Source organism: Gekko japonicus, unplaced genomic scaffold (assembly GCF_001447785.1).
Source record: "Gekko japonicus isolate JY-2015 unplaced genomic scaffold, Gekko_japonicus_V1.1 scaffold4621, whole genome shotgun sequence".
Lineage (NCBI taxonomy): Eukaryota > Metazoa > Chordata > Lepidosauria > Squamata > Gekkonidae > Gekko > Gekko japonicus.
This window is the reverse complement of record NW_015169319.1, coordinates 32121-41536: the sequence shown is the minus strand read 5'-3', so window position 1 is coordinate 41536 and position 9416 is coordinate 32121. Positions and strand designations below refer to the sequence as shown.

At 49.8% G+C, this 9416-nt stretch overlaps 1 protein-coding gene across 1 annotated transcript in view; it reads right to left on the bottom strand.

The window, feature by feature from the left end:
* TMEM145 (transmembrane protein 145) overlaps positions 1 to 9416 on the bottom strand; it is a 48107-nt gene that overhangs the window by 38486 nt on the left and 205 nt on the right. The window lies entirely within an intron of this gene.

Below are 9416 nucleotides of genomic sequence, written 5' to 3'. Positions count from 1 at the left end.
CCCGCCCTCCTCAGGCTCCACCCCCAAAATCTCCAGGTATTTCCCAACCTGGAGCTGGCAACCCTACCCCGGAGCCCACATTATTCTCCAAGCGTCCTGGCTCTGCAGGCCCAATCCAACCTGAGTGTGCTGGAAAAAGAAAGCCAGCCTAGTTTGAACGTTATATATGAGGAGCGATTCCCCTAAACCTGACCCATCTTGGAAATTATAAGAATGTCAGCAGTCCGTGCTTGGCTCCAACCAGATCCTATAAAATTTTTTACTACTTGGCTTCAGGAAGAATAAATAACATCCCAAACAACCCCCATAAAATGGCATCTATTATGCAGTAAATATCAGATTCATTAATTTGCCTGAGCGTAATGCGCCAGCCAAAGAGGACGAGGCCAATTTGGAGCCACTGCTCACTCGAAGGTTTACCCCAGAGGAACACCTCCATTATCTGTTCTGGCCTGAGCTTGACGCCCCATAGGAGTATGCTTTGAGTTGCCAACCTCCAGGTGGGACTTGGAATACTCCTAGAACCACAACTGACTTCCAGACTATTGGAGGGTGGACGCTACAACACCACATCCCCTCCGGAGCTCCCTTCCTTCTAGAGTTGCCACCCTCCAGGGGGCACCTGGGGACCTCCCGCTATTATACCTGACCTCCACACAATCAAGATCAGTTCCCCTGGAGAAAATGGGTGCTTTGGTGGGTGGACTGTATGGCATTATACCCTTCTGAAGTCCCTCCCCACCCCAAATCCTGCCCACTCCTGGCTCCAGCTCCAAAATCTCCAGGTATTTCCCAAACCAGAGCTGGTAACCCTACTCTCTTCCCCCAATTCCACCCTCTCTAAGCCCCACCTCCAAATCTCCAGGAATTTCCTAACCCAGGGTTGGCAACACTAGGTCTGCCCACACTGGGGTTATCTGAGCATGTGTCTAAAGGGATTTCCTGACAGAATTGTTTATACCACGGTATATCGATGACATGAATAAGGCCCCGGCCACACGTGCCGGAAAACGCGGGGGCGAGGCGTGGCTATTTGCACAGTCGCATTCTGATCCAGAAAATGCGGGGGCAAGGCGTGGCTATTTGCACAGTCGCATCCTGATCCGCCATTATGCAATCAGACGCGATGGCGGCGCACCAGGGTTTTGTCCTTCGGTGCGCACTGCAAAGAGGACGATCGGAGGGAATAGGCGCATGCCGGCGCCATCACACCGAACAAGTCCGTCTGCAGCCTGTGGCAAACCATTTGCTAGTAGATCTTTGCAGGTACTTTTTAACTGTACATCTTCGGTGGCACACCACAGGTTGTCCATGGGTGTGCTACGCTTGCCAGATGTTGCAGTGTGATCGCGCCCTGAAAATCCGCCCAGCATTCGTGCCTTTCACGCGGCAAATTCTCTGTGTGATCTGGGCCTAAGAACATCAGAAGAGCCCTGCTGGATCTGACCAGGGGTCCATCTAGTCCAGCATCCTGTCTCTCACAGCTCCTCTGAAGGACCAGCAACAGGGCACAGAGGCCGAGGCCTTTCCTTGATGTTGCCTCATGGCACTGGGATTCAGAGGTTGACTGCCTTTGAATACGGAGGTTCCCTTTAGTCACCACGGCTCAGTAGCCACTGATGGACCTGTCCTCCATCAATCTTTCTAATCCCCTTTTAAAGCTGTCAATGCCTGCAGCAATCATTACTTCCTCTGGCATGACTGTTAACTGTTTAAGTTATGTCTTCTCCCCAGGGAAGGCTGGGAAATGTAGTTTGGAGAGGGCTGCTGCGCAAACTACAATTGCCAGGTTTATTTGGGGAAACCACAACTGTTAATATGGTATCATATATGTCTATTATACTGCTCTTTACTGCATTATTGTAATATCTCTGCAATCCGCCTCAAGTTCTCAACAAGAAAGGCAAACGATAAATCAAGCAGACAAGGAAATAAAGTTGTATGCTCTCTGGCAGAAACATGCAATGATACAGAACCCAGTTCTCTATTAGTCTGTTAAACAGTTCATTTATTTCTCTCATTTATAGGCCGCCTTTCTTGTCAGGACAAAAGGTGGATTACAAGCATGATAAACCCAGGGGTCATTTCCTGCAGGAGCACACAGGAGTGGAGCTCAGGCAGTAAAGAGCCCAGGGGGCGGGGACATGCAACAAGCCCTGCCCCCTGCAGCCCCAGGGCCACAAGGAGCAGCCAGGTAAGTTGCAGAGGGCCCCCCCCCATCCAAAACAGTCCAGTGTACCTTTAAGACCAGGTTTTATTCAGGTACAAGCTCTCCCTCCTCTGTGAGGGCAGATCTGCACGTTCCCCCCTCCCAATAGCTAGTAATCCAAACGAGTCCAGTGGAGCCTGAGCGGTGGGTGTTGCCTTCTGACACACTTCCGGTTATGCTAATGAGTTATGCTACTGAGCTCCTGCACCTCTTTTTCTACGAAATGACTCCTGTATGTAAGGCAGGGTTGTTAGATTCACCGTGGCCACCTGGTGTGTGGGCTTGGGTGGGGAGTAAGATTGTCATCTCCAGGTTGGGAAACTCCTGGAGATTTGGGGGTGGAGCCTGGGGAGGACAGGGACCTCAGTGGGGTACAATGCCATAGAGTCCACCCTCCAAAGCCTTCATTTTCTCCAAGAGAACTGATCTCTGTAGTCTGGAGAGGAGCTGTAATTCACGGGGTAAGGGGGGGGTCCCCATGTCCCACTGAAGGTGGGCGTCCTTAAGGCAACAAGACAATCAGTACAGGAAAGACTTTATTCCTAATAAAAGTCACACCCCGAATTTTGCTCCTTCTACAAGAATGCCCTCTTGAACAATTCTATTTTGCACATTTTATGAAATGATAGAAGCAATCCGGACCTGTGAACAGAACCTGAAAGTCTTGGCTGTTGTCTCTATGGGGTGCATATATGTGATAATTTAATGCAGCTATCGCTTCCCACAGTCCAACATCTTTTCTGGGGAGCAAAGGAGTATGGAGGACTAACGGAGCCTCCCTTCATCCAATCTTTCTTTCTTTCTTTCTTTCCTTCTTTCCTTCTTTCTTTCTGTCTGTCTTTCTTTCTTTCTTTCTTTCTTTCTTTCTTTCTTTCCGTTCGTGTGGTATAAATTCTAATCTGCATTACTGATTATGAACATAGAATACAGGGGCTAAAACATAGTTTGGTTTCATTCATGTGGAATATAATAGTCTGGTATTATTACCCCTCTTGCCCTGGGGAGTTTGAGGTGACAGACAGTTAGCTTCACCCTGGGATGTTTTAGAACTTTTGAAAAAATAATTATGTTTTAAATCTAATACCGTACACCAGGTGCCACTGAAGCTTACACTTTGAATAAAACATTGTTGGTCTTAAAGGTGCCACTAGACTCAAACTTTGTTCCACTGCTTCAGACCGACTTGGCTACCCACCTGAATTTTTCTTCAGGGCCCTGTTGTGTTGGTTAAAAGGTGGTTAAACAGGTGCTGTAAATAAATCCCTTCACCCTTTTCCTCTCCACAACAACCCAGTGAGGTAGGTCAGGCTGAGAAAGAATGCCTGGACCAAGGTCACCCAGCAGTTTCCCCAACAGGTGGAGATATAAACCTGAGTGTCCCTAGACCCAGGCTAACATTCTAAATGCTGCCATTTAATTTGAAATATAGCCTGCTTTTCTCCCAACCAATAGCACTCCTGGTGGGTTACATCATTTTAAAAAAGTCAACATCTTAATTCACAGAAATACAGAACAAAAAAGAAGAGAGCAAGCCACAACTTCATCATAGTAACTGACCAAGCAGGTAGTCATTGGATTATGTTTGTTGGCATTACAGTCACTTCTAAAACTACAAAGTTTGCAAAGTTTAGTACATTATGTGATATCAAACTCTTGTACAAAGTTTAAATATTATGTATTTATGTATTCACCGGGGGGGAAACAAAACTTCTCCCATTGCATGCTGGTGTTATTATTGTTCTTGTATTTGTTATTATTGCTTGTTAACCAATTATTTCAATAAAAATGGTTAATTTTTTTTAAAAAAGCATGGGGATTTCTGGTTACAAGGCCTTTGAAATATTTACATCTCCTCACATCTCCTCACATATTAAGGAAACTCGTCCTATACCACAGAAGTGGCCCCAGAAAAACCTCAGGAGTTAGCAGAATGAGTTCTCGTGGATATGAGTGAAGAAACTGCTAATAATTCCTCCCTGATGTGATGATTGGAGCTTCCTTGGGGGCACGTATGGAGGGAGGATATCCCACAGATATGCGGCTCCCACATCACAACATGCTTTTAAAGGTTAACGTCAGCAACCTGAAGAGAGCACGGAAAGGGACTGGAAGCCAACAGAGGGATCTTAAACCTGGGGCAGTGTGTTCAAAGCCCTGAACTCCTGTCAGCAATCCAGACTCTGCATTCTGCACCAACTGCAACCTCCGTGTTGTCTTCAAGGGTAAGCCCCACGTACAGTGTCTTACGGTAGTCCAAACGCAAGACTGCATCCCACATTTTGGCTGGTTTTCGTGCAGGAATTTTGCTCCCTCTCTTCCCAAAGAGCTAAGACATCTCCTCACAACTACAATACAGCCACTCTTGTTTCTCCCTGACCTGAAGTCACCGCGACAGTTTCCCAGGGCAACCGCACCCCAAAGCCAAATAGCCAACCGCCAGTATCCCTTCTAGGTGCAATCCAGGCCAATCCTATGCCAAGTGACTTCAGACTAAAGCCACTGATATCTGCAGGCCTTTGCTCAAATAACTCAGCGTTAAGATTGCACTGCAAAGAAGAAAGCTGTCCGTGGCGCTAGAAACATGTGATTTAGCTCTGCGTTCCGATTTGTGTGGAGAAGCTATATAAAGTCGGTTGACTGGAAATTATATATATATAAATGAATAAGGGGCCAGTTTTGGGGATTCCAACTTTTCTGAGGAAGCGAGCTTTCCCCCACTGACACCCCTTTCCTCCTCCACAGTTAGGCCCAGGCCTATTTTCTTCCCCTTCAAAATCCCCTCGTGTTCCCATGGCAACAACCCATGCTCAGGGTTTCCACGGTAACCGTACCAGAGGCTGAAGAAGGCAGAGGAAGCAAGCAAAATCTGAGAATTGGGGCAAACGGAAAGGGAAGATTTTCTTTTTTAAAGGGGGGGGGCTTTTCCACAGCATCTCCAAGAGTGTCCTGCAATAACCGCTGCTGCAATCCCGCAAAGCATCTAGGGTCTCCCAACACCCATAAGAACTTGTGGGAATGCTGACCTTAAACAGTGCCATGGGGCCTTTTGGCCCACAAGTATCCTGCAAACAGGAGTAACCTTACTCTAGGGCAGCAGAAGGCCCCAGCGGCACTGTTTAAAGTCAGTGTGACCACAAGTTCTTCTGGCGGGTCAGGAAGCTGACAATCCCACATCACAGTGAGGCTAGAAAGGTCGCTTTCTAGGTTTGAGGCCTAGAAACGGCAGCCACGGAGAAAAGATAACTTAGGCCCCAGTCACACGGGCCGGATATCGCGGAGGGGAGGCGTGGCTAATTGCCCCGCTGCGGGGAGACATGTCTGGCTTCCCTGCTCGATCTTCTCCAGGTGTTCCGCAGCTGCGGGCACCTGGAGAAGATTGGGCTGGGAAGCCAGGCATTTAATTCCCCTCCCCGGGGGGGCCTGGGCTTGTGTCTGCCGGGGCGCCCCAGCAGGAAACAACCCTTGGAGGTAAAAAACGTAAAGGTTCCCTTGCTCAAAAGCCAGTCGAATCCGACTAGGGTTGCGGTGCTCATCTCCGTTTCAAAGCCAAAGAGCCAGCGCTGTCGAAAGACGTTTCCGTGGTCATGTGGCCAGCATGACTAAACACCAAGGCGCACGGAACGCTGTTACCTTCCCACCGAAGTGGTACCTATTTATTGACTTGCAATTTCTTGCTTTCGAACGGCTAGGCTGGCAGGAGCTGGAACTAGAGACGGGAGCTCACTCCGTCATGCGGCACACTCGGGTCTCGAACTGCTGAACTACCGACCTTCCACAGCCTGCAGTTCAGTGTCTTAACCATTTGAGCCATCGTACCTTGGAGGTACTAGGTTTTTAACTCGCATTGTTGGCGGTAAGCCATGGGTGCGCTCCACTTCCCAGATGTTGGGGTGTGATCGCACCCGGATAATCCGCCCACCATCCGTGCCTCTCCCGCGGCAACTTTGCCGTGTGACCGGGGCCCTGGAATAGCGGGCCTTTCTACACCTCTATCTTGTGGGCAGCTTTACCATAAGCCCCACGGTAAAGCTGCCCACAAGATAGGGGTGCAGAAATTCCAGGTTCCCGCCAATGCTCCCTCTAAGCTGTGGAGTCTTGTGGGCAAAAATTCTACTTTGTGAGCTACCGGCATTAAAGTTGTGAGCGAGCGATTTGGCTGCTGCATAAATGAGTTTGCTCTGGAGCCGTCCTTCCTGAGCTAAGACAAAAATGTGTGAGCCGGAGGCTAAAATACTGTGAGCTAGCTCACACTAACTCAGCTTAGAGGGAACACTGGTTCCCGCTATTCCAGGTTCTTTTGTAGCCTCAATGTGATGTGGAATTGTCACCTTCCTTTCTTCCACCCCCCTACCCCACCCCACCTCGTTAGCAAAGCTCTAGTGATTTGCCACTGCATGACAGGTAGAAATTCAACAGGCAAGCGTTTTCCACAGCACTGCAATACAGTGATTGAGACAGCTCTGTTTGTTGAATTTCTGCCTGTTGGACAACTGCTAAAGGTATAGAACCATTGAGGGGGATACCCCGAGACCCGTGTCAACTCTATCTAGAGCCAGTTTGGTGTAGAGTTTAGGAGTGCGGATTCTAATCTGGGAGAACTGAGTCTGACTCCCCACTCCTCCACATGCAGCTGCTGGTGTGACCTTGGGTCAGTCATAAGTTCTTTCAGAGCTGTTCTCTCAAGGGCAGTTCTCAAGAGAGCTCTCTCAGCCGCACTACCTCGCAGGGTGACTATTGTGGGGAGGGGAAGGAAAAGGAGATTGTCAACCGCTCTGAGACTCCTTCTAGTGAAGGGCAGGGTAGGAATCCAATCTCTTCTTCTTCTTCTCTCACATGGGAGCGGAAAAACTCCAACGAGAAAGCACTCCTCTTCGCTTTGAGGCATGAGGCGGTTTAGCGCAAGCCACAGGGAAGCCTTTGGAACACGCACAGTACACAAAACACCGAACACCCCTGGCTAAGGGTTGCCAGGTCCCCCTGGCCAACAGCAGGGAGGGTTGCTGGATCCAGGTTGGGAAACTCCTGGAGACTTGGGGGTGGAGGCTGGGGAGGGCAGGGGCCTCAGTGGGGCGTAATGCCATAGAGTCTACCCTCCAAACCATCCAGTTTGTCCAGGGGAACTGATCTCTATGGTCTGGAGATGGGCTGTAATTCCGGTGGATCCCCAGGTCCCACCTGGAGGCTGGCATCCCTAGCTCTGGCCAAAGAAGATCAAACTCTACCGGCAGTGTCCTGAACAAAGAGATGGATTACAGAGGCCAAGTAGGCCTCTATCCCAGTTTGTGCTAACCAATTCCCCCCCTGCACCCCTCTCTAGTTATCTGTCTCCTAATTCCTTGGTACTCATCCTCTATGTTCCTTAGACATAGTTAGATTCAAGATCCACAAATCCAAATTGGTTGCCTCCTAATATACTTTAACGACCCTTTTGGACATGCAGTTTCACTAGCATTCAACGACTGTAAACGGTGGACGAGGGGTTACCAAGAGGCCCACCTTTGCACAGCAGATGTTGCGCATGGCATGATTAATGTGTTATGCATTAATGACTCTGAGCACCGAAAGGCACAACAATTACTCTTGCGGTGCCACAAATGCAGAAGGTGCACGCTCTTACGACGGATTACTTAATCCAGAAAAAATACTATCGCCGGCACCGTGTGTCGTGAGGTTGACAATTGCCAGTCACAACTGACAGGTAAACTGCCGTGTAGTCAGCTGAACAGTGAATATGACAAGTAGATCAAGAGGGATTATTGATCAAAAAATACCTTAAGAGCGTGCCTAACATACACGGTATGCTTTCGTGGTTCCCTTTAGCTTCGTTCACTTATCCTTTTCTCCCATTCCCAACCCAATAATCCCAGTCGCTCCTGTCACCCCTCAACACCAAACAGCCACAACCCCCCGCCCGTCATGCTCTCCTCACGGCAAAACAGCACAGCATCAGTCCCTCACACCAGATTCCGCGACCAAATCCACAAAGAGGGATTATTGATCAAAAAATACCTTAAGAGTTGTGCCTAACATACACGGTATGCTTTCGTGGTTCCCTTTTACTTCGTTCACTTATCCTTTTCTCCCGTTCCCAACCCAATAATCCCAGTTGCTCCTGTCACCCCTCAACACCAAACAGCCACAACCCCCCGCCCCGTCATGCTCTCCTCACAGCAAAACAGCACAGCATCAGTCCCCCACTCCAGATTCCGCGACCAAATCCACAAACGCTTATGCTAGACTAAAATCTTGTCAATCGTTATGGTGCCACGAGACTCCCGCTCACGCCAGCCGGCCCACATCCTCCTGAATCGCAGGCACCATATCTGCATTCTCACGCCTTCCTCGGGCCAAACATGGATTTGTGAATGGGGGAAGGAGTCCTCTTTTCCCTGCAAAGCAACTGCAGGGTCCGAGGCACACTAAGGGACACGCGATCCCGTGCCACGGCCTTGAAAGCACACCCAGCGAGACACGGGACGCAGCGAAGAAACGAATGAGTGGCCTTCGAGGGGTGTCACTCAATGAACCTCAGGAATGGGTCAAGCTTCGGATCTAGGGAAGGCTGGGCTCTTCAGGAGTCCTCGGGCCAAACATGGATTTGTGAATGGGGGAAGGAGTCCTCTTTTCCCTGCAAAGCAACTGCAGGTTCCGAGGCACGCCAAGGGACACGCGATCCCGTGCCACGGCCTTGAAAGCACACCCAGCGAGACACGGGACGCAGCGAAGAAACGAATTAGTGGCCTTCGAAGGGTGTCACCCAATGAACCTCAGGAATGGGTCAAGCTTCAGATCTAGGGAAGGCTGGGCTCTTCAAGGGTCTGGCTGGCCCCTGTGGCATTCGAGGTCACAAATACTGTCCCCCCAGTTTCATGGCTGGGGAGAAGTCTCCCTTCTCCCTTCGTCAATATTGCAGCAAAACCCAAAATAACCCAGGTTGGCTCTTCTGCCTTCACTTCTCCCCATTGGTTATAAAGGCGGGGGGGCAGCTGGAACACACACCCCCAATCCCCCATTGCCACCCCACAGCCCAGCCATCTAGTGGGCCCCCAGTAAGCAACCATCACCCTTGGCACCAAAGGAGAACGGAATGTGTTTTGGCAACCATCTGGAAATAGCTGATGCCCATCAGGGGGGCAAAGCAGGGGGAGGGGAATCTTTGGGGGGGGGATCAACCCAAAAGGGGGGCGGACGAATACAAATGTGGTTC